Genomic DNA, 24,563 nt, shown 5'->3' on the forward strand with positions numbered 1-24,563 from the left:
GTTTTTACAGAAATGTGGACTAACACTATGTCTAATTGATTTTATTCACACAATTCTAAAATTTAAGGTACGTAGAATAGATGAGCTAACTGTGCAATGAACTGAGACAGTCTCAGGTAGGGTCTTGCTTTATATGATATATCTTAAACTTTTAGGGTATCATTTTCTTTTGAAATTATATATACTTATTTATAAAAAGTTATTTTCCTAAGTTATAAAGCAATATGGACGTGCGGCCGAAGTATGCGTCTAGACACAAACTCATTCCTTTGTTTCAGAAGGCTGGATAACTAGATTCAAAGATAGTCGCAAGGTAAGACTCATTTGTTGGACACCACAGAGACTACACCCTCAAAAACATGTTTCCACTATCGACTCCATCACCGAGATGTATGTCAGTCAATAGGTCTTTGAGATCCAAGTTTATAAACCTTGAACCAGGGTAATGAAAACAGCATGTCCCTTACTCAGCTCGGAATAAATTTGTGTGTTAGACTGCTCGCAAAGTGTTAATAAAAGTCGTCATCAACCCCAAGCGACTTTAGCAAGGTACAAATGGACGGTTAAGGCTAATATTAACAAAATAGACTTTACTTATTCTATTTGCTTTCAAACTTACAATAAACTAAGAATAAATAAAGATTTAACTTCCTAAAAATTTAACTAAGTGTAAAAAATATTCCTATATACATACTACTACATAATTGTAACAAATAACACATAAATAACGAATAAAAAAAACAACAATATTTTTTTTTACTTTTTTAGAAAAAGAAAATAAACAAACTTAAATTTTGTTTCTTGTTTTTTTTACTGATTTACTGGTCACTGTACTGTTCACAAGAATTTATTTTTACAAATATATAATTACACAAATCACAATATATTGCAAAACTAACACTTCAAATTTTCTCAATTACCCGGCAACGGCGCCAAAATTGATAAGACGCGCGAGCGTCACATAATTAACCCTGTAAAATGTTATCGTTAGTATAAAATAAGCAGAGATCATTCAGTCCGGGAAATTGAATGGAACTCTAAACTGTTAGTGTTAACAAATAATGAGGGTTTTGAGATTGATTATTAACTAATAAAATAAAATCTAAATTACTATTTATATTATCGACTCTCTTTATCAAACTAAACCAAATTCACCAATGCACCACATAAATACAAGTTTTCTTCTATCATGCATTCTAATTCATCTAATTACATACTTTTAGACACCAATACAATTAGAGCCTTAGGGGAACATCTAATCATACAAGATTTCTATTGACGTTTAGGTTGACTTAGAGTCTCACTTAAATTGTATGCAATCAAGTTTAACAACACTTAGGGTATAAATCAAACAAGATTACATTTAAGTATCAAATCTTTGTTAGAGATATGCTTCACGGTGATGTCACTCACCATGGGGTACATGTAACAGAACAATTCATAGTTAGAACCACAACAGTGTCATTTCACACAGGTCTACTACCTAGTTGTTGTAGAAAACATGAAATAAAAGAGTAAACTATAAACTCCAAGTTCCTACAAGTCTGCCGCTATACCAAGCTACTCTACATTTGCCACAGCTCAATTCAACTCATTACAAATAGACTGACTCAAAACCCAAGTAGACTAGATCCATACAGGTTTGCAGTTTTTAAACAACAATAACCACCTTACTAATGCTCAAAATCACATGCAGACATATAGGGCCCTATTGTAATGGCATGCATAATATTCACACGAAATTGAAAAAGGCTAGTCCAACAGGTTTGGCTGTCTTTCTCCCCATATTAACAGGCTGACTGGCACACTTCTTCCTCGGTCTCTTCTCATCATCTTCTTTTTCTTCTTGATCTTTATCAGTCCCGTCTTCCTCATTCTCATCATCTTCTTTTTGCTCTCCATCTTCATGAGTCATGTCTCCACCTTCACTAGACACCTCTGTATCATCCCCTTCAGCGGTAGTTTTGACTTCTTTTGCAATGTTCATAACACCTTCAGTATCCAATGAAGAATCTTGCGGATTCGAGGTATTAGAATTGTTGCGTTGCCGCATCCACCGTCATTTGTTTAGGCTCCTATGTCGAATCCTTACGCTCAACCACCACCGGCACAGTCTCTGTAATGGGTTGCTCCGCTCCATTGTCCGCAATCGGTTGCTAGATCTCCTCTGTCGGATTCGGGTTGTCCACAGTCGTTGTCTTCTAATTTCCTCTGTCTTTTCTGAGTCCTCGACAGTGGATTTCTTCATCTACGCATTTTTTTTGTTGGCATTCGTCGACGAATTAGGATTTGTCAAATCTTCCACTGAATCCTCACTCTTTTTCGTGTCCTCGTCAATGGATTTGTTGTTCCCCGCAATCTCTTTGTCAACCTTCACTTGCAGTTTACGAATTTTCGGAGTTTCCACTGTCAGTACGTTCCGAGTCCTCGACATTGGGAATTTTGGCCGCTACCTTCTTTTTGTGCTCGTTCGCCGGCGTTGGTTTCTTGGTAGCCTACTTCTGAATGTTAGAGAGGGTTTCCATGCTAGCCTTAATTGAATTCAAACTGAGTCGAGAACTCCTTCGATCTCAAAACAACCTAGCTTACCTCGGTGATATTGGTATTCTTAACCTCTGTTGGGGCTTTTTGGGCGGAGCTTTCTTCGGCTGCATTCCAACTCAGTAGCGAGAGACGTAGATGAGTGGACTTTTTGAAGATTGATCGATTTAGATTTTAGGGTTTAGGGCCACCTAGAATTGGTGGTATTTTGAAAGAAGAGTTTTATGATACAGAAGTAGACTTTGGAGATAGATGGGACTATGTTTAAAAGCAGTAGTAGTTTTTGGTGAGAATACTTATAAGAGACGATGTTTGATTAATATATCTGTGTTCATATGATGAAAGAAGATTAGCAGATTTTTGGGACGAAGAGAGACTGTTGGGATGAAGAGAAGATTTATTGCTGCGTTAATCTATGTTGTTGAGTAAATGAATGTTAGTTGATTAAAATTTAAATTTAAAATTAATGTTAATGGTATTGGGATTTGTGTAGATACTAATGGTGTTAACATAAAACTAACGGTGTTAGTTGGGTGTTTGGTTAAAACTAACGGTATTAAATGGGTGTCAGTTAAGATATCCATACCTCAAGGTGCAATAAATGAATCACATATTAGAATACACTAAAATTGGGAAGAGGAGTACTAGGAGCCATAATATGACTCCAAATTCGGCGCCGGAATTCTACGAAGCAATCTACATCACATTGCCGCATTAATAATTAAAATTATAAAAAACAATTTTAGATGAAAAAACAATCATATCATTGTTAATCAAACGGTTCTAAATTATTATAAAAATATTTTTTTGTTCTTTTTATCATTTATTCTTTTTCACCACAATAATGCTTCTAAAATATTGTTTACAAAAATTAAAATTTACAAAAATATGCTTAAAATATATGTGTGCGCAGGTGAAATATTTATATATATATATATGCACTAAATATATTTATTTTTAAATTTTAGACGATGTAAGGTAACTATAACATTTATATGTGTGCACGCGTGAAATATATATATATATATATATATATATATAAGATTCTTTTAGTTTTTTTTTTCTGAAAGAGAATATTCTTTTATTAGAGTATAATCGATTTAAAGGGATATGTATGGTAACAAATGTTATTTTTCCTAAAGTATACATATCTTAATTATTACCATATTTGATACAATTATGTCGATTGTAATCTTTCTTGTGGCAAATATGTCAAAATTCATGATATTCTTATTTAATTAATTTATATTTATAATTAATTAATGGCTATAATTAATTAATACAATTACTATATAGGTACTACACACATGCATATATATTTCAAGCACATTTTGGATATATCGTATTTTTATTACATTTTGAAAGCATTTAAAAAAATGCAGCGTAAAGGGTGGTGAGCCCTTATGATGATGATCATAGCTAAAAACCTTAGCAAATTCAACGTTCCTTGTGGAAAGTAAAGCGACGTTTGACCCAATCAACAAGACACTCGACTTCACGGCGGGACAGTGTCAAAATAAAATTAAGAGAGGCAACGACGCGGTGAAATTGTCTAGACAATACACTATAAAATATTGTATGAGGGGGGTTTGAAACAAAATGCAATCCCACCGAGTGTATCACATGGCAATAGAACTAGATTCTTCCATTTAAGAGTTGGAAAACATGGTATTGGAGAAGTTGAATATCAAATAATTAGGGTGGTAAAAATCATCCAATTGGTGCGGGTAGTCACCAATAATAATAAAATCGTTGGAGTTATGAAACGACTTGGATAAAATCGGAAAACCATGTCAAACAAACTCAAAACCGGGTCAAATATGGACTGGGAAAACGTGACAGTAAAAACTTCGGAAAATATGCCGAAAAAATGACGACAAACGACGAAAAACTCACCCTAAACTAGAAGCGCTGATTGCCGGAAAACCAGCTAGCGGTGGCCAGAGCTGGCCGGTATGAAGGCTGGAGCTACATGTGTGATAGGGGATGCCGGAAGGAAGCGGATGGTGGTGCCGGAAATGCCAGAACAGTTACTGGGTACATGATAGTCACACATTTGTTACTGGGTACATGATAGTCACACATTTGTTACTGGGTACATGATAGTCACATATTTGTTACTGGCTACATGATAGTCACATATTTATGTAACTTTTATTGTATTAATTATTCATTTTACTTAACTATTTTGTTTTATATTTTTATATTTTTAATTAACTTTATTTGTTGTTAGGTATTTTGAAGTGTAATAAAGAAGAGAAAAATGTGAAATTACGGTAATTTTCCGCGCAGCACCATTTTTGTTGGTGCCATGCTTGTTCTATCACATTGTTCTATCACAACTAGATTCCATCTTTTTAGTTGAGATTTAACTATACCATTTTTCTCTCTTTCTCACAAAATCATGGCTCCCCATTGTCCAAAAATCTACACATATATTATGCAAAAATCTGATTTAATTTTGGGTGTAATCACCTCTAGGTCCATCACTTCCTTCTTTATCACCCACTTCCTCCATGATCATTCACTTCTTTCATGATCACCCACTTTTTTCTATTTCTTTCATGATCACTCACTTCCTTCTTTACCACCGACTTCCTCCATGATCATTCATTTCTTTCATGATCACCCACTTCATTCCATGATCACTACCCTACTCACTACATCATTATCTCTCATTTTCTCTACTTTTTTCCACCACCATTCTCCTCTATAAAAATCTTCATCACCACCATCTCCATACACACCATTTTCCACAACCAACCAAGAGAAATAGAGAGAGAGAGAGAGAGAGAGAGAGAGAGAGAGAGAGAGAGAGAGAGAGAGAGAGAGAGAGAGAGAGAGAGAGAGAGAGAGAGAGAGGAAGAAAAAATAGAGAGAAGAAGAAAAGAGAAATGGGAGAAGACGGACATGGAGAGCCAAAGCGAAGTCACCTTCAATCTTCTTAAGCTACAATTAACATCTCCTTAAGGTGCTAAAATCTCATCAAGCCTCCACAAGAAAAAGAAAATTCGGTCTCTTCTTCTTTAATTCATCTCTCATGTATTTTTGATGCTTTCATTTTAGATTATGTGTAACTAAATTCCTTAATAGTTATGGGCTAATCAAAGCTCTAGATATGTCTTTGATTTCAAACGCTAATTGATTTATATAATTTTAGATGAGAATTTCTTCACTGATTGTTCATTGATAATTCTATTGCATGTCTCATTGGGTCGATACTTTGATGCATGTTTTAGGGTTTTATTATTTTGAATATGTATATGACCGACATATCGTTGCATATTCTGTGAGAGATAACAAAATCTTTGCAAGTATTTGTGTGAAGTGATTCCTTAATAATCTAAGGCTACCGACATTGACCTTAGATTCTTTGTTATTACTCAAACGTTCTTAGAACTTCATGATTTTAATTATTTTGGTCTAGATGCCGACATTTCATAGATCAATTAATTGAGAATATAGTTAAGCCGATACCAACATTTCGCTTAACATGACAAGTAAGAGAACGTAATATAGTTAATGACCTAACAATATTAGCTTAACTGTGAGTGCATTCATCTATAATTATTGACATTTTTTTTGGGTGATTGAAGCATATCTAGTGGTGGAGAGAAGTTCCTGGCTATTGTTTTTCTCATATCTATATCCATATTTACTTTTTAATATTTTGTTTTTAGCAATATTTATGTCTTATTTATTTTTGTTCACCAATCAAACTAATTCTGAATACCCTTAAATTGTGTGTGCTTGCCACGGTGTTTAGCTAGTGTTTATTTAATTTCGTAATTTTTGGTTGAGAATATATTAGCTAATTAATTAGGTTTCCACTCCTAGGTCGAGTCTGCCAGACTTTTAGTTTATACGTAAGTTTGTGTTTTTAAGTATTCGTTTCACCAATCCTCTGCGGGCAATGACCTTTATTTCTCATTTACTACATTGATATAATTGATTCGATAATAGGGTATTTTTGTCGGTCCTTTTGCGCCTATCAAATTTTGGCTCCGTGTCGCCGATGATTGTTTAATTCTAAGTCTTAAAAGTTTTTTAAAAATTATAATTATAATTATAATTATAATAATTATTAATTTTAATATTTAATTTTTTTTCTAAATTTTAAAATTTACCTTTTTTAAAGTTTTTATTTTTTTTTTTCTTTTGAGTCTTACATTATTTACTATGTGCAGGAGCTTTTTGTATGCATACTCAACATTTTACAAACTCGGAACCACTATTATTTGATCTAGAGATTTAGAAAGTAGCAAAACTAAACAGGAAATAACAGAGACTACATGTGAACACGAGTAACAGTGTTGGTGAGGATTCTGAGCCTAAACACCATTATAATTCAAAGACTGAGTTTGAGGAAGAGCAACGTGTTCCAACGCCTCCACAATCACCACGACCAATGGTTGCGAAACTTAAGGAGTTCTTTATTCCGAGCACAGGTGCAGCAGATTCACCAGTTGTGCTACCAAAAAATTTAGGGCCTTACTCAATTCCCCCATCTCTGATTTCGAATCTACTACACTCATTCTGAATATCCACAAGACCATCTTAATGAGTTTACAGCACTGTGCAGATAACAGAAGTCAACAACGGTGGATGAGAATGTTATGAAACTTATTTTTTTTCCTTGAAAGAGCAAACAAAGGCATGGTATAATTCACTGGCTTCCCAATCTATTTACTCATGGGACAATATATGTGCTGCATTCATGAAGGAATTCTATTCAACCTCTCGCACCAAGAATTTAAAGAAGCAGATCAGTACATTCAGGCAGAGAGATTGAGATGAATTACATGAAGTGTGGAGTCAATTCAAGGGTCTACTAAGTCAATGCCCCCATCACAAGTTTGATCTCAACACTCAAATGGAGTACTTCTATGAAGGACTGGATTCATTCAACATGCAAAAACTTGATCGACTTGTGGAGGAAATTGGTGGAATCAGACTGGAGCTGAAGCTAAGGAAATTGTGGAGAATCAAGCAGAAAATTCAAGACAGTTTCAGTCCAGAGACCGATCTATGGGTGCCAGCAGAAGATCATTGAATGCTATTACCATAGATGGAGCCATAGAGAAGAGATTGTGTTCTATGGAGAATGACATTTCCTTAATTGATAGTGCTATGAAGGTGAATAAGAAAGCTACCGTTGCCGCATCTCAAGTGGTTTGTACTATTTGTTCAGCTAAGAACCACCTTGTAGAAGATTGTCCTAAGTGTAGAGCAGTTAAGGAAGACACCCAAGAGGAGGATGTGAATTTTGTTTATAGGCAATCCAACACATATAATGGGAATAGAGATCATCCCTTCCTTAGCTATTGAAGCAATAATGTGCTCAATCCTCCAACTACTCCACCTAGATTCCAACAAAGACAACATGTAGGGGATGTGCAGCAATTTTGCCAAAGATGTGTGCCTCAACAACAACAGGTTCCATGTCAGACATCAACATGAACTTTAACTTTGGATGCTATAATGCAACAAATGATGTTTTATAGCAAAAAGGAAAGAGAGGAAAGCAATGCCTTTCGCCAAAAGATCAAGTCCACCACTCAGCAACATGGGAAGGCAATTGATTTGTTAGAGCGCCAAGTGAGCCAAATCCAACAAACTCTTGCACAAGTCAACCTTGGACGACTTGCCAGCAACACTCTTCCTAATCCTAAAGGTCATCATGAAGTCAATAAAATGATACTCATTGGAGGAGGATCCCATGCAAAAAGTCATTGAAATGGCTGGTAAAAAGAAAGTTTCATGATGGATGAGGAGTATTATGCAATGGATAAGGCATTTGAATCTTTGCCAAACATGACAGGTATGTCTCGTAAACTCATTCCTCTTCCGGTTTCAACTAACGTGCTTGTTCCATCTATTCGGAAAGCGCCCGAGTTTGAGCTCAAACCTCTACCTAAGCATTTGAAGTATGTTTTTCTCGGACATGGTGAAACTTTACAAGTCATAATTTCTTCAAAGCTCTCACATTTGCAAGAGGAGAAGTTATTGACTGTGTACTCAGTCTGTGTACTCACAGGATACATTGGGAGGAGAGAGTCAAGCCAACAAGAGAAGCTCAACGTCAACTGAACCCCCCTCCCCATGTTGGAAGTTGTCAAGAAAGAAGTGATTAAACTCCGTGATGCATGTATAATTTATGCTATTTCTGATAGCAAGTGGGTTAGTCCTGTGCAGGCAGTTCCAAAACATTCAGGAATTACAGTGGTAAAGAATGATGAGAACATGTTGGTACCGCAACGTGTGAAAACGGGATGGAGAGTGTGTATTTACTACCGCAAGCTCAATGCCACCATACGCAAAGATCACTTTCCCCTACTGTTCATTGATCAGATGTTAGAAAGGTTAGCAGGTCATGCATATTATTGTTTTTTATATGGTTATTTAGGGTACAACCAAATAGCCATACACAAGGATGACCAGGAGATGACCACTTTTACATGCCCCTACGACACTTTTTCTTACCGGCGGATGCCATTTGGCCTATGCAACGCGCCTGCAACGTTTCAACGTTGCATGATGAGTATTTTTTTCAGACATGGTTGAAAAAATCATTGAATTGGGAAAAGTATCATTTTATGGTAGACCAAGGTATAGTTTTGAGATATGTAATATCTGCTAGGGGATTGAGGTTGATAAACCTAAGGTTGATATTGTGCGTACTTTACCTCCTCCTACTGTGAAGGAGGCGAGATCTTTTCTTGGACATGCAGGATTTTATCGCAGGTTTATCAAGGACTTTTCCAAGATAGCCCGACCGTTATGTGCACAGCTCTATAAAGATGTAGCCTTCAACTTCACAGATCAGTGCTTAAAGGCATTCAATAAGCTCAAGGAGCTTCTGACGACCGCACCCATCATACATGCACCTGATTGGAACTTACCTTTTGAATTAATGTGTGATGTTTCTGATTATGCAGTTGGTGTTGTGTTGGGTCAACGTCCAGCTAAATTACCCCATGTCATCTATTATGCTTGTAGGACTTTGAATGATGCACAGTTAAATACTCAACTACAGAAAAGGAATTCTTAGCTCTGGTCTTTGCTTTAGAAAAGTTTAGGTCTTACTTATTAGGAACTAAAGTCATTGTTTTCTCTGACCATGCTGCTTTGAGATACTTGATGACCAAACAGGATTCAAATGTAATGACCCGATTTTTCGGGATCAATTTATTTAATTTTGTAGAAATTAATAAACATCGTACTATTAATAAACCGCAATGTTTCGCTTCGCGACGTTGTCAAATCGAAAACAGAACCGTCGTCGGAAATCTTATTTAGAAAAAATGTTACGTTTCTGCAACGCGAGAGTCGACTTTTACTCCGTCGTTCGTTTGCAAAAACTCCCTTCACGAAAATTGTAGAGCACGTCGATACGAGTTCGTGGACACGTCACGCGTTCTAATCGGACGTCGTATCAGAAAGTTATTAACGACGGGACTTAGTTTCCGATTTGGAAAAGGCTATAAAAGGGAAAATTGAGGGATTAGGGTTTCCATTTTCGGAAACCCCTCACCCCCGCCATCTTCTCCTTCTCTCTCTCTCTCTCTTTCCCCCGACCTCTCCCCCCTCAAAAAAAGCTCGTCGTCGATCGCCCACCTTCGGCCGTCCTTGTCCCTCACCACCGGTCCAAGAAGCTTCGCACGGCCCTCCGCAACCAACCCCAGGCTCGACACGTCCCCATTCGCCGCCGGGAAGCCGCACGCTAAACCAAGCCTCCGGCCGCCGTGCGAACTCCTCCTCCGACGACGCCGTGCTCGAGGCAAGCTATCCTCCACCTCTCCTCACCTCTGGAGCCATCTACGACAAGATTGGGACCTCGATTTGCCGCTCGCCCCTCGCCTTTGCTCAATTCGACACCGCCGGCCTCTCAAGCTTCTTCGGCGACAATCTAACGTCTCCAACGTCAAATCGAGGTGAGGATTAGCATAGGGTGATTATTGTGGTTGTTTTGGTGTGATTTAGGGAAGTTCGGAGGAGGAGGAGAAGAGGGAGGTACCGCCGCCTAGGGCGGCGCGTGTGGGAGCGTGAGGAGGTTTGGACACGGTCTTGGGCCGCGTAGGGGTAAAGGAGGAAGAAAGAAAGAGTTTTGGGGCGGTGTTGGAGAGTTACGCGCCTGTTTCAGAGGTGGCGTGTGGGCTCCACGCGCGGTCGCCAGAGGTGGCGTGTGTACCCCACACGCCACCACGTTCGGCGGCGCGTGAACAGTGATTGCAAAACAATATTTTTGTAAAAAAATTATTTTTACGTACGGTGAATGTAAAAAATAATTTACGTACAGTAAATATGAATTTATTTTAAGTACGGTGAATGTAAAAAATAATTTACGTACAGTAAATATGAATTTATTTTAAGTACGGTGAATGTAAATATAAATTACGTACAGTAATTGTAAAATTAATTTTTGAAGGGTAATTCGGTAATTATTATTTACTGAGACTATTTACAAGGGAATAATACATGGATGTACATGAATACGTAAATAGTATGTATACATACATAAATAGTAAAAATTATATACTCATACATGAATACGTAATTAATATGTATTGTACAGTAATACGTGAAATAGTAACTATGTGAACAGTAATTTCGTAAAACCGAGAAATTGCTTAACAATGAAATATTATTACTGTTTCGGCATTTAATGTTTTACGTAACGATTCTAAATTCAGTTCTTATCTATTTTAGGTGATCGACACAACAAGTAAAGGATTCGAGTTCGAAATCGTGGAATTTACGCTCAGGAATATAAGGTCAATAAAATCTCATAGTGATGAATCTACCCTTGCGGACATTCATTATTACACTAAATTTAAAAGAATGAACTAGGATATGTATATGATATAGTGGATTGTGTATGTGTAAAAATGGTAAATATGTGCATATATATGGTTTGCTATATTATATACTGTCATAATTTCCGTTTGTGGATGAGTTTCATTTTAGTATTGATATCTATTTGTTTTGAGCATGTCGATTGATTTGTACAAAATTCATGTGATGATTGTTTGTACGTGGTTTTAACTTGAGTTATGTTAAAACATTTTTGTGGTCTGTGGACCTGTCTTCAGATGTATTGGTATGTCGGAACTTAGCCTTGGCCAAGCGACAATTACGATTCAATTAGAGCTCTAGTCGGTCTGTCGGTGTACTGCATGAGAGGTAAGAGATGGGTTATCGGCTTATGAGTACCCATATTTTGGATATAGGGTAGCTAGTGGTTGCCCAATGTCGGCGGTGTACTAACATGAGGGGTAACAGAGGTGTACCAGCGCTCATGAGTACCCGTATTATAAATGCATTTGGGTAAACATAGGGGTTGCCCAATTTCTCATGAGCACATATATTTTCATATTATTAGACAACCAGATGGGTCGTCTAATGACTCATGAGTGTATTTATGATTGATACTTTGTGCATTTTGCTCTCAACGTTTCTAAGCCTTGGTATGCATATATTGTTAACTATAATGTGTCAGGCAGAAACGTATAGAATAAACCTTATGATAGGTCGTTACTTAAAACATCTATAATAAACCTTGTACAACATCATTATTAGTATAAAATAAGCAGAGATCGTTCAGTTCATGGATTACTATTTACTGAAAATAAAACTACTACTGAAAATAAATCCTAAATTACTATTTACATGATCGACTTCTCTTTAACAAACTTAAACCAAATTTACCATTACACCACATAATTACAAGTTCGAACCTATCATACATTCTAATTTGACTAATTACATATTTTTTAGACAATAATACAATTAGAACCTTAGGTGATTATCTAATCATGTAAGATTTCAATTAACATTTAGATTGACTCAGGGTCTAATCTAAATTTGCATGCAATCGAATTCAATAACACTTAGAGTAGAAATCAAACAAGATTATATTTAAGCACCAAATCTTTGTTGGAGGCATGTTTCATGTGTGGCGTCACGCACCATGGTTTCACATGAAAATTTCTTTAATTTTTACTACTTTTAATCAACACAAACCAAACCTACTTAGGGCATGATTCCATTTGTGTCAATATGGTTGATGAATCTAGCACTCAAATACAATCTTACGGACTGCATCCAAGCACTAAATTCATATGCACATATCTGAAAATTATCTAAAAATATGAGGAAGATAATTATAATACAACAATAGAAATACAAACTCAATAATTATAGGAAACCATCAATACAGCAAAAATCCAATAAAAAAATTTGAAAATTTCGAATCTAAATACTAAACAATATCCCACACAAACATCATACTACAATCTTCATAGACAAAGTATTGTAGAAAATCAAAAACAAACAAAGTCATGGAAATGAGTTGCGAGAATCACATGTTGTAGGAACCTTTGAGGTGTGTCTTCAATTTTGATTTCAGTGAAGATGAAATTTGTATAGGGGGGAGAATGACTTGCTGTTTTTGGTGAAGAATGTTTGAGGTAGTATTTTGCTAGTGTTTTGGCTCTTTAATGCAAAGTAGAAGTGATCTTATTTGTGAGGTGAAGCCTTGTATATATAGAGGAAAGTTGGAGGGTAGGCTTGCACGGTTTGAACTTTGATGTTGCCTCTTTCTTCCTATTATAATACCATGCTTTAATCCCTTAAACCATGCCATGTTTTATTCCTTTAATGATCATCTTCTAGCTTTTAGGTTGCATATGCATGGCTTCATCTCTCTTCTTATCACTTAATTAATCTTCACATTTATTTCTTCCTTCTTTTTTTCTTTTTCCCACGGCAAGGATTCCATTTCTTAATTATCTCCACTTTTTTTATCTCTTCTATTTAATTGTTGCATGACTTGTTGATGATAGGACTCCATGTGCATGACTTCTCCTTGTTTTCCTCTAGTATTATTTTTTAAATCCAATATGAAAATAAAAAAATAAATCATAAGTAAAAGATAATTAGTTTCGAAACCTAATAAGGATTCCTAGTGCAAGAATGACTCAAAATATAACCAATGCGAACAAAACGTTGAAAGATGAAGACTCCTAATCCAACTAAGATTTCTAGTCCTACAAGGATTCCTACACAAACTTGGATTCTAGACTAATTCTACGTTTTAAACTTATGTAAGTACAAAAATGCATCCAATACTGCCTCAGACTCTTATCATGACTCAATGACTCATTTGTATAACAATAAGGGCTCAGCAAAGTACAAATGGAGACATCAACTATCCCACACTTGGCTTTTGCTAGTCCCTTAGCTAAACAAAACAAAACAAAACAAAATATTATTTCCCCTAAATGATTGTCTCAGAATATCAAAACACATAGCTTTCAAGTTTAAGCAGTTGCATATAAGTACATAAATTCTAAGTTTTAGAAAAATGCTTCATTGTATGAATAAGTCAGAAATGAGGTAATAAACATTTAACATGTTTAGTTAATCTATTTCTCCTCACAAGGCATACTCTCTTCTTTTCACTCAGATTTATGGTTATGATTCACACACAAGTATATACAAGAGAAAGGATATTAAGGCATCAAATAACTTGCATATTTCAACAAATGAAAGCACTTTCTGCATAACATTAGGAAAACCACATTTAACAACTAAGTGCACAAATGGACCAAAACCATATGCTCAACTCATGTGATCATCTCACAAACCAAGATTTGCTCATTTTAAGAATCATTAGGATCATTATACAAGGTAAATGTTTAGGCTTAGCTAAAGGCATAAAATATCAAAGAATCACAAAGGTAATTCTATAGACTTAGCAGAGTAAACATCATCCTTATTACACCACACACCATCAGATGCCAAATATAACAAGTTTGGCACAATTATCATGGACACAAAGTGAACATGGACAAATGTGAAGTAAAAAAATTTAGACATTCAATTACAGCTCAACTCAAATCACAAATGGAAGATAACTTAGCTTTTTTTTTTCTTTTTTTTTCTTGCCGAGTTCATCATTCATTTTTTTTCTTGTTTTTCTCGGCATTGCTTGCTTAAAAGCTTGTTGATTCTTTTTTCAAATGTCTCTTATTTCATGCATCATCACAACATCATCTGTACAAGAATTCTGCCAAGTCTATATGACAAAGTAGAGGTAATTATACTAAGCATAGAGATAACATAGGTGATGAATAAAATGGTCAATGTAGGCTCAAATGAGGTTCAACTAAGGGATCCAAAACATGTAACATATAGGGATACATGGCTGTTTGGCTAAAGTGGTGGTATTCCTATAAATGATCCAGAAATCCTTTTCAAAATCAGAGCATTTTATGACTTAAAAGTTTCAATAATCACAAAAGTGAGTTATACTAAATTCTAGAATCCATTAAAAGCTATGGTACATAGTTATTGAATATGCAAAGAATAGTGAGGTTCATAAACAACCACGAAATTTCAAATTACATCTTACGAAGAAAGTACATATAGGCTAAAAAACTCACAGGTTATTATGGACTTTAAACTGACCAAAACATGTATGCCATAATCCAATCCAAATCTCACATGTTCATACCAAATCCACATCATCAATGAAACTTACAATTTAATTCGTATGAAATAAAACCATCATCTATACATTTAAAGACATAATCATCCTAGACTTTAGGGGCATCCTATGACTCAATAAAGCAATACATTTTTTTTTTCATTCATTTTTCTGATTTTTTTCTTTATATCATGACACAAACAATAAATCAAAGCAAAAACAAACAATTAATGATCTTACAACCCTACCCCACACTTAGAAAATTATATTGTACTCACTGTAAGCTCAATAGTAAGAATGTAAATCACAAGCATAGAATAAGATCACATATCAACACATATACAATTCAACCATAAGAGTGAAGGGATTAGAAAATTCAAGCTCCCGTAAACGACTCCTCCACAGATACAATTGAAATGTGTTGCATCCCATGCAGCGCTTGAGTTTTATAGTTTCTCATCCTAGACTCTCTCATGTTCATTCTCCTTAGGCACATCTCTCACAATTGTCTCCTCATACATGTGTTCCTCAAATAGCTCATAGTAGGGCTTAAGTCGATGCCCATTCCTAATCTCCTCAAGCTCATTGAGCTGCAACTTTCGATGTAGACCTGCTTCATACAAGCTCATGTTGAACTTCTTCACCGCCCACCATGCTTTGTGCTCTAACTCTACTGGAAGGTGACATGTCTTCCCATACACCAATCTGAATGGTGACATCCCAATAGGCATCTTGTCTGTGGTCTTGTAGACCCATAATACATTATCCAACCCATCACTCCAATTCTTCCTTGTTGGACCGACAATTTTCTCTAGAATTCCCTTGATTTCTTTGTTTGACACTTCTGCCATACCACTTGTCTGAGGATGATATGGTATCGAAACTTTGTGGGTCACTCCATACTTCTTGAGCAATGCCTCAATTGTTCGGTTGCAGAAATGAGAACCTCCATCATTTATCAAAACACGTGGTACTCCAAACCTGCAAAATATGTTAGTTCTCAAGAAACCTGCAACCACTTTTGAATAATTAGTCCTGGTGGCCTTTGCCATCACCCACTTTGACACATAAATCCAAAGAATGGGAACACGTTCAAAGTTAACGGACATATGCTCAAACTGTTTTATGAGCCTGTAGCGGTGAGAGATGTGGAAGAAGTACATCTCCGCAATCTCGTGCCAGTTGAGCAATGATTATAAGTAACGTCTAGATGCAGACGTTAAACTTAGCACTACTTGGGAGGCAACCCATGTTGACAGAGAAGCTTTGATTCCATATTTGCATTCTTTCATTCTTTCACCTTTGTTATTTTTCATGTTTAATTTTTTTGGTGATGTCATATGTCTTCTGCTTCATACTTATTTGATGTGTTGCATGCTTTAGTTTTGTTTTACATTGAGGACAATGCAAACGGTGTTTGGAGGCACACCTTAAGGTTTGGTTTTCTAAATAGAAGTATTGTGATAATAACTCGATGATTCATTTTCCCTCTAAATATCTTGGTTTATAGTGGGACACATGAGTGGAAGGTACCTTATCTATTTAGACTACCTTGCTAGAGTACTGTTTCATACGGGAGCATCACACTCTTTTATTGCTAGTTTGGTAGTGGAGGTGTTAGGGTTGATTCCTACATTTCTTTGAAGCTCTTTATGTGTCACTTCACCTCTTGGAGTGTCTCTCCATCTTGAGACAATCTACAAGGCTTGTCCTATTGTGATTGGGGGTATAAAATTCTTTGTTTCCTTGATAGTGATTCCGGACCACACTTATGATGTGATCTTAGGAATTGATTGGTTGATGCCACAACATGTTTTAATCGATTGCTTTGACATGATAGTGTTTTTCCATAGTTCCAGGGAGCCAGTTTTCATTATCGTTGCCTCAAGTCGGATAATGACATAAGAGTAGGAGTCTTGGCACATGTGGAGTCTGTGGATCAAGAAGTAGCTATCACAGACATTGTCGTGATATCCGAGTATGGTGAGGTGTTTCAAGAGACACCGGGTTTACCTCCTCGAAGAGTTGTTGATTTCTGCATTGATTTTGTACTCAGTACAACACCTGTGTCGAATGCGCCTAATAGGATGGGGCAGAACGAGCTTAAGGAGTTGAAAGTGTAGATAGATCGGCTATTGGACCAATGGATCATTAGACCTAGTGTCATTGGGGTGTGCCGATGTTGTTCGAAAAAAAATGGTCCTCTGCAGTTGTGTGTGGACTATAGGGAATTGAATAAGGTGACCATCAAGAATAGGTATCATTTGCCTAAGATTGATGATTTGTTCGATCAGCTTAGAGGGCTATGGTATTTTCTAAGATTGATTTGAGATCCGGTTACCATCAACTCAGGGTGAATGCTAACTGAGATTGAGTAGATAGATTTCCATCAGGGTAGAGACCTATCAAGAAGTCTTGATGGAGAGCGTTGATCCTGCATTGAGAGATATTGAGTGTTTCAATGCTGAGCACTAGAGTTTAGTTATGCAACTAATCCAAATTGAGGCCCAATGTGGTTGAAGTATTGTTTTCAAGGTAAGGGATGTGAAGACCATAAATTGGAGGTGGTTTAATGAAAAGTTTTGTGCCAAACATTTCTAACATTATTGGTAAGGGAGTGATAGGGTGTGTGATACATCCTTAATGTGCTGATGCAATTATTGAGTTGAGATTCACATTATGTCGCCGTTATGTTTCAGCTTGTTTTGGTTGGGCCATAGACAATTGATGTTACTCATTGTCCTTGGCCGACCAAGATATCTAGGGTGTTGGGAAAATTTCATTTATGGCGTCATGATTTGATTATTTGCTAGATGAGCATTTAATTGAGAACGCTAATCTGTCGTGAAATTAATTATTTGTTTGGTGTTGAGAATTCGATCGTAGCTATGCCACTAATCTAAATGAGACGCAGTGGCGGTGAAGTAATTCTATTGAATGTAAGAAATGAGATGACCTTAGCTTAGTGGTGTTTTAACGAATTTTTTGTGACGAGCACCTTCTAACTTTGGTAAATGAGCGGTTGATGAATGAATTCTTCTTCTAAGTACAAGTGGTGTTTAGTGTTGGAGGCTTGGAGGCTCAGTTCTCTCCATGCATCAGGTTGGTTATTGTTGGATAAGGAGATGTTAACTCAAGAGTTCAACAAGGGATAAATTATACGATAAGGGAGTGATCATCAAGTTGGTTATTCTTCTTCTCATTTATTTTGGCCAAATGCTTGGGCAATTGAGCAGGAGCCTTTGATTTCTCAAAATACTTAGGTGGCCATTAGGGGTTATTGATGAAAGTAAAGAAACAATTGTTTAGAGTGGTAGTGCATCGATAATTTTAGGTGAGTCGGGAAGAGATGGTGGACCAAATATCATATTTCTGTTGAAATGGCTATTGAACTTATTAGTACAACAATTGGGGGAAAATAATGTGGGGCCATGTGTCATGCCTTTGAGGCATGCATGAAGTAGGGGGGTATGGTATGTCTCAGTTGTGGTCGTGTTGAGATTTGTGCTGTAAAGTCCACCTAATTTTCATATTCCACTATCGAAAGATAAATATCTTCTTTGCTTGTCCTGCAAATTGTGGCATACCGCTCATAGAAGCATGTAGCTGTAATTGATTTCCAATTGTAAGAATTGGTGAGGGTGGTAGGGTGCGTGATGCATCTCTCTTTTGGTGGCAGTAGAGGTTTTCTACTGCCTTGTATGTGTTAGTCGATTCTCTGGTGAACTGTTCGAGAGTAATTCTTAGTCCAAGGTGGTGTTCTGTTGTGGTCGTGGACTCATTGAGTTAAGATTCTTATCGTGTTGCCTTTATGAATAAGGTGTTTGTGTGGGCATCATGAAGACAACTTTTGTGACTTTATAATGAGAGGATCTTGAAAAAAGATTGTTTTGTTGATTGGAAAGAATGGTAGGTTCGTGGTTCTAGCAATGCATTGTGGTGACGTCATGCAGGTACTGTTGTGGATAAAGCATGATTTCTTTGAAAACCACTGTCTGTGATGTAAGTAGTAGGCATGTGTTAATCATTGATTTGACTCATGTTAGATGTCGAGAGTTTGCGACCATCCTTAGTGGTAGGGGCTAGCTTATGACATGAGTATGGCCTGTTAATCGCAAGGGAGTGGTGAGTTAGACAAGAGGGTATGTTGACGTCTCTATGCCGAGAACATCATTGTGTTTCGGGAGGATCATCTATCGATCCATTACGAGCATGCTAACTTGTGTGGCTCACATGTGGCTATTAATGTTAGGACATGTGACAGTTGGTATGTTTGGAAGAAGTTGGAGGTATGGAGTAGTTGAATACTAAAATGGTCCGAGAGACTTGGAAATTTCGGTTTCTAAGACTTGATAGCAACACAGTGTAAACATAGATTATGTAGTGTTGATGTGGGAGACCACTTAACCTCGAAACCTCATTCTTCAATAGTGTAGTGAGATCTGTCAGAGAAGTGAAGTCACCTATAAGGTTCGTTGAACTTTTTCAAAAGTTGGTGACATTCAATACAACGATGTCTAGCTTGTCTCCTAAATGCCCTACCGTGCAATATGTTCCTTTGAACTTATCTTGCCCTTAAGAGAAGACTATTAGAGTGGCACCTTGTGACTATTTAGTTGAATGCCTCACTTATAGTGGGGTGGTGTGAGTGGGCAGGAAGCAAGGTTGACATCGAGGGTATGCTGGACTCTGCGGGAGCAAGGTTGGAAATTTAGTATACCAACTTCATCATCTAGCAGGTTCGGATACATATTGTATACTATGTGCCTATGCTAAGGTTGTACATCTTTGCACTCAATGTGTGTTTTATAAGTAAATGAAGTTAGGACATGTTGGAATTTGGTTGAATAGTGAAGTTCATTTCTAGATTCGCCCTATTTCTTAAGGGTCTTGTTCTGCGGATCATCTTGTTTTGCATTTAATCACGGATGTTTGAGATGTGGTTCCCCTTGAGGTGTGTTATTATGCTAATTGTTAAATTTCATTTCAAACACGATGAAGTTATATAACACCATGATAGAAGAAAAGTGAGATGTGATCGACTCGTGGAGGTATCATAAAGAGGAAAATTGTTGGGAAGGTAAATCGAAGTTTTGGGAAAAAGTTAAGAATTAGTGGCTTAGTAGCCGCTTAAATTTCAGGACGAAAATTTCTTTAAGGAGGGGGAATGTAATATCCTGGAAATTTATAATTATTTTCTAATTATTGTTCGGAGATATTTAAATTTTTGGTTATCCGATTATATAGTACGAGGTAGAAAACGAAAGTATTTGAGCGATTTATACTCATAAACGTTACTGTGGAGGGGGGGTTAAGAGTCGACTTTTTATCCGCTAGGAATCTCAGAAAACGTCATTGATGAAAGTAGTAGAGATCGTTAATACAAATTCGTGGACACGCGGAACGCTTAAATTGGAGTTCGTATGAATGAGTTACAAATCAAAAGATATTTGGACATTTTTGGAAAATAGTATAAATAGGGAAATTAAAGAGAAAAATGAGGAGAAAAATCATAAATTCGGATCAGGTATTATTCACGGGTCTCCGTTGTCCAGCCACCATAGACCAGCACACCGGTCCCGTTTGAAAAGTTGATGTGTCCTCTGTCAATTGCTTGCAGTGCCACCCGCCCTCTCGCCACCGTTTGGAAGCAGTGAAACCCAAAAGTTCGCTCGAAAGTGCACAGTTTGCCGAACTTCACCTTGCCGGATCTCTCTCCTCCGGCCACCAGTCGGTGAGATTCTTCTCTCATTTTGAAGGTCTCCTTCCATACTACAAAACCCTCCAAAAGATTTAACCCAATAATGAACAATGTTTCATAAACAGTAAATAATGAAGAGTGTTTTATGAACAATGTTCAGCTGTGATGAATCGTAACCTAAGATTTTACGTATCATTTTCTAAGCATTTTATCATGATATTAGGTGACCGACGAAACGAGTGAGGGAATCGCTCTCGGTGTTCTGGAAGTCGTAGGAAATAAGGTGAGTAAACATCACAATGATCATCATGATCGAAGTAGTGTTATAATTATTGAATTTAGTTTGAGTTGTTAACATAGTCATTGCATAACTAGCTTATAAAATTTGTTCAAAAAATATGTTTTGGCTTAAATTACATGAATATGATCATCTACGGTTCATGGGTAAGTAAAACAATATTTAATAAATGATTTTAAAATGTGTTAGTGATTATAGACTATGATGAATGTGAGTAAATCTCACTATGACAAGTCTACCCTTGACATTGACTCATATTTACGATTTCTTAAAAGATTGAACTGTGACATCTATATAATATAGTAGGTTGTGTATGTGTATAAAAAATGGTAAATACGATACATATATATATGGGTTGCTATATTATATAATATTACGGTTTTTATTCCCAATGGGATTATAATGTTGTGCAAGAGTCGCTTGGTTGTAGTACATGTGTTGATTGTTATATTGTTTGTGGTTTTAACATTGAATCTTGTTAAAAAAATTCTGGTCTTCGGACGTTGTTGGCAGTATTCAGAACTAAGACTTGGCCGGGTGTCAATTACGTTCAGTTAGAGCTCTAGTATGTCTGTCGGTTTACTGCATGAGGGGTAACAGATGGGTTGTCTGGGTCTCATGAGTACCTATATTTTTTAGTGATATTGGGTAACAGATGGGTTGCCCAGTGTATGTCGGTGTACTGCATGAAAAGTAATAGATAGGTACCCGGTGTCATGAGTACCCATGTTTTAAAAGATTTTGGGTAATCATATGGGTTGCCCAGTGTCTGTCAATATATTGCATGAGGGGTAACAGATGGGTGTTTGGGTCTCATGAGTACCCATGTTTTTGAATGATATTGGGTAACAGATGGGTTGCCCAATGTCACATGAGTACGTTTGCCTTTAAATGTTTTTTTATCATATTTCCTTGGTATGCGATGTATGTTATACTGTTGGTTTACTCATACGGGTTGAAAAGCTTACCGGGTTTGTGTTTACAATCCTGGTGCACCAATTCAATGGTGTAGGGGATAGTTCTACAGGTGGGGATTAACAAATTCGGATGAGATAGTTATGAAGATTTCTTTCTTCTGTTTGTGGTGAGAATTAAGTGAATTTTACATTTCCATTAGTTATAATACTGAGGTATAAACTGGTTATGTATTATTCAAGTCGACTAAGTTGTGTTGTGGACTCAGTTTTGATACACTTTTATTATAAGAAGATTTCAAAATATTTGAGATTATTTTAGAGTTTCAAGGCTTCAATTTCGAATTTTATCATTCGAAATTTCTGGCTGTGACATTTTTCGTCTAATTTTATGCAGGAGCAAGGGAACAGCAACACATTGTTCTATCACAACTAAATCTCATCTTTTTAGTTGAGATTTAACTACACCACTTTTCTCTCTTTCTCATAAAATCATGGCTCCCCATTGTCCAAAAATCTACACATATATTATGCAAAAATCTGATTTGATTTTTTGTGTAATAATCACCTTTAGGTCCATCGTTACCTAGCCATACCCACTTCTTTCATGATCATTCACTTCCTCCATGACCACCAACTTCCTTCGATGATCACCCACTTCCTTCTTTATCACCTACTTATTCCATGATCATTCACTTCATCCATGATCATCAACTTCCTTCCATGATCACCCACACTTCCTTCCATGATCACACAATTTCTCCTATATCACCCACTTATTCCATAAACCAACCACCCTACTCGCTACACCATTATCTCTCATTTTTCTCTATTTTTTCCATCACCATTCTCCTCTATAAAAATCTCTATCACCACCATCTCCATACACACCATTTCCACCACCAAAACCAAGATAAATGGGAGGAAGAGAACATTTACATCTACCCATCTCATTCTTAAAACACCAAGTTTCATCACTTCATCATCCACTATTTTTCATACACCATCATCAAGCGAGGAAGAAGAATAGGAGTCTAGCATCATTTGAGGATCTCCATCACCGCCATGTCAAGATCTCCATGAGTTCATCCACATCATCCTCAACTTGAGATTCACTAGTCACCTCTCTACTCTCTCTTTACTTTGATGTTCATAAATATGTTGAAACTTGTGTATTTGGTTATGAGTGAGTAGTTAATTTGTTGAGGCTAGAGTGAAAGCCCTAGTCAATCTTGTATGACATTGATATAAATATTTTGTTTGATGCACTTTTCATTAGCACTCTAATATGCTAGTTCAAAAGTTGAACATTCATGCTTAAACTTAATCAATTTGTGTATGATTGTTTGCCATGACATGATGAATGATTAAGGCTTGATTAACCTTTGTTGTTTGAAGCATGATTTGAAGCATGATAGCATATTATATGTGCATATTAGAGTTGTGAACTACAATCACTTAGATATAATCATGCTTGGTTTGAATGATTTCTTCATCTCCAAACTTTATGCACTTAGGGTAATGCATTTTATACTTAACGGTATTCATATGCATGACTTGAGTAGTTAAGTATTACACCCGAGATGGGTTGTTTGATACCAATAAAGGAGACTGTCCATTGTCATACCCGAGAGGGATATAAGGAGAGAAATTTGCTAGTTAGAGTGGCATCATTTAATTTAGTAGTATCATTGTTCACAATAGAAGGTAGAGGTGGAAACTACAAGTCCTAACTTCCATCAATTTCATCACATCTAGTTTAGCATAGCCTAGTTTACATTTTAAGTAGTCATTTAGTTTTTATAAGAAATTCCACAACCAAAACAAATTTGAATCACTACACCATCTTGCATATATCCACCAAGAATTTGGGTTCACTTGTGAGCCTTAATTTGTGACTTGTACATTTTTATATTCTTCAAGCATGTCGTAGGTTCTCCTAGCTAGAGAAATACTATTATATTCTTGTGTGTGTCTTAACCCAATAGGTTTCCTGTTAGAACATAGATTAACATCTATGTAATATATTAGGACTCCGAATCCTACGGGATTATGGTTTTGTAATGTTTATATATAGGCTCCCATATAATTCAATAAAGACACAGTTATTTCATTATGCATCAAATTTTAATATTTACGAAAGTATGCTTGATAAAAATATATATGTGTTTGTGTGTATGCGCAAAAAATATTTTCAAAATTAAATTCATCTAATTAAAATATAGACGTGTGCATCCTAAATATTTTGTTAGAGATTTTTCCATATTTTTGTAATTTAATTAATAATTTGATAGAGTATATGGTAATTGTAGTTATTAATTATAGTCATTAATATAATTCATAAATGTAAATAAAATTTAGAAACTGACAAAGTCATGAATTAAATTTGAAAATTTTCTTGACATATTTAGTGATAGAAAAATGAGATTTATTGGGTAAGATTCATAACTAAGCGGATATGCAAATTCAAAGATTGAATTAATCAATTATTAGATGAAAACGTTTTGGTAAGATTATTTTGTTTTGGTAATTAATTATCTCTTAATTATTGCTGACATCATCTTCAATATATAAAGGAAAGAAAATTAAATTATTTACAAGGATATAATTGTCTTTTAT

Source organism: Argentina anserina, chromosome 1, assembly GCF_933775445.1.
Source record: "Argentina anserina chromosome 1, drPotAnse1.1, whole genome shotgun sequence".
Lineage (NCBI taxonomy): Eukaryota > Viridiplantae > Streptophyta > Magnoliopsida > Rosales > Rosaceae > Argentina > Argentina anserina.